The 2,500-nt window shown below is 56.8% G+C and overlaps 1 non-coding gene across 1 annotated transcript in view; it reads right to left on the bottom strand.

The window, feature by feature from the left end:
- Positions 1 to 1,640, bottom strand: part of LOC145655098 (18S ribosomal RNA) — a 1,839-nt gene extending 199 nt beyond the window's left edge. The window contains exon 1 of the ribosomal RNA XR_014121271.1: positions 1 to 1,640. This exon is cut by the window's left edge and continues 199 nt beyond it. This is a non-coding gene — a ribosomal RNA (18S ribosomal RNA).
- Positions 1,641 to 2,500: the final 860 nt, after the last annotated feature.

The raw sequence follows: 2,500 nt of genomic DNA, 5'->3' as shown, positions 1-2,500 counted from the left end.
GCGAGCTTATGACCCGCGCTTACTGGGAATTCCTCGTTCATGGGGAATAATTGCAATCCCCAGTCCCCATCACGAATGGGGTTCAGCGGATTACCCGCACCTCTCGGTGTAGGGTAGGCACACGCTGATCCAACCATTGTGGCGCGCGTGCAGCCCCGGACATCTAAGGGCATCACAGACCTGTTATTGCTCCATCTCGCGTGGCTGAACGCCACTTGTCCCTCTAAGAAGTTTGACGCCGACCGCGGAGGGCCGCGTAACTATTTAGCATGCCGGAGTCTCGTTCGTTATCGGAATTAACCAGACAAATCGCTCCACCAACTAAGAACGGCCATGCACCACCACCCACAGAATCGAGAAAGAGCTATCAATCTGTCAATCCTTTCCGTGTCCGGGCCGGGTGAGGTTTCCCGTGTTGAGTCAAATTAAGCCGCAGGCTCCACTCCTGGTGGTGCCCTTCCGTCAATTCCTTTAAGTTTCAGCTTTGCAACCATACTCCCCCCGGAACCCACAGACTCGTGGTTTCCCTCACGCTGCCCGGCGGGTCATGGGAATAACGCCGCCGGATCGCGGGTCGGCATAGTTTACGGTCGGAACTACGACGGTATCTGATCGTCTTCGAACCTCCGACTTTCGTTCTTGATTAATGAAAACATTCTTGGCAAATGCTTTCGCTTTCGTCCGTCTTGCGCCGGTCCAAGAATTTCACCTCTAGCGGCGCAATACGAATGCCCCCGGCCGTCCCTCTTAATCATGGCCCTGGTTCAGGAAACCCACAAAATAGAACCGGAGTCCTATTCCATTATTCCTAGCTCAGGTATTCAGGCGAGAAGCGGGCCCGCTTTGAACACTCTAATTTTTTCAAAGTAAACGCTCCGAGCCCCGTCCGGACACCCAGCCAAGGGCATCCGGGGGGCACCGGGAGACAGGGTCTGAGACAGGCGGTGGCACGCCTCGCGGCGGACCGCCAGCCCACTCCCGACATCCAACTACGAGCTTTTTAACTGCAGCAACTTTAATATACGCTATTGGAGCTGGAATTACCGCGGCTGCTGGCACCAGACTTGCCCTCCAATGGGTCCTCACCCATGGGTTTAGGATACGCTCATTCCGATTACAGGGCCTCGAAAGAGACCTGTATCGTTATTTTTCGTCACTACCTCCCCGTGTCGGGAATGGGTAATTTGCGCGCCTGCTGCCTTCCTTGGATGTGGTAGCCGTTTCTCAGGCTCCCTCTCCGGAATCGAACCCTGATTCCCCGTTACCCGTGGTCACCATGGTAGCCGACTATGGTACCATCGAAAGTTGATAGGGCAGACATTCGAATGAGACGTCGCCGCCGCGGAGGGCGCGCGATCGGCCCGAGGTTATCTAGAGTCACCAAAGCGGCCGGGGGGCCCGAGCCCCCCGGATGGGTTTTGGGTCTGATAAATGCACGCATCCCCCGAAGGGTCAGCGCTCGTTTGCATGTATTAGCTCTAGAATTACCACAGTTATCCGAGTAACGTGTGGAGCGATCAAAGGAACCATAACTGATTTAATGAGCCATTCGCAGTTTCACTGTACCGGCCGTGTGCACTTAGACCTGCATGGCTTAATCTTTGAGACAAGCATATGTTACTGGCAGGATCAACCAGGTAGTTTGCACCGTGGTCTGGGATGAACCACGAGTGACATCCGCCTCCCCTTCCGGGGGCTAGGAAGCAGCGGGTTGTAAGTGCGTGCGCCGTCAGGTCCAGACGCCATACAGGGCTACCCAGGACAGCTTCCGCGGCCAGTGTAAACGTGCTCGCGCACCGCCCTCTGGCCTTCGGACGCCGACCTCTCACCTTGATGCAAAGCTGTCCCATCCGGTCATGCCCGCACCGTACCCCGTCCACCTCCTCCGGAGGTGCGGACGGCCGACTCCAGGTGCTTTCGGCGTTCCCTCTCTTCACGCCGTTTTGATTTTCGTGGGCCGCTGGTGGGGGGACAAGGGAAAGACCTCGTCGAATTCCCTCCCCCCTAGCCTCGCTCAACCTACGTTTCGTGATGTAACCAAGAAGAGTGATTCGTGGGCCCAGGTAGGTTTGAAGAGGAGGCCAACAAAGCAGGGCACTCCCTTCCTCCCAAACCACAGACACCAGTATAGGACAACTGAGTAGACAGACTGGCCGTCTGAGTCTCCCCCAGAGAGTTCTGGGATGGGTTACAAATAACCCCCACCCCCCATCAGAGGCTTGACCCGCTAGAACCAGGGAGGATCTGTCAAAACCGCTCTCCACATCAGAAGTTCTGGATCAGCCGGGGCTGGTCGGCAGACGTCCACCTAAGGCCGTGGCCTAACCCCGTGTGGGGGGATAGCGCTCGCACCCGTACACGTGGACACCCGCTCGTCAAATGGCTGGCTCCTCACTTACCGTAGGGGGAATGGTTTGCCTACCCCTGGCGGGTCTGGTACTCCACTCTACCAAACAAGGAAGCAACACACCAATAGACCCCTGCAACACCGGGCAGCTTT

This window comes from Electrophorus electricus, unplaced genomic scaffold (genome assembly GCF_041902795.1).
Source record: "Electrophorus electricus isolate QZ-2024a unplaced genomic scaffold, ASM4190279v1 Scaffold175, whole genome shotgun sequence".
Taxonomy (NCBI): domain Eukaryota; kingdom Metazoa; phylum Chordata; class Actinopteri; order Gymnotiformes; family Gymnotidae; genus Electrophorus; species Electrophorus electricus.
This window is presented reverse-complemented; position numbering and strand designations above follow the sequence as displayed.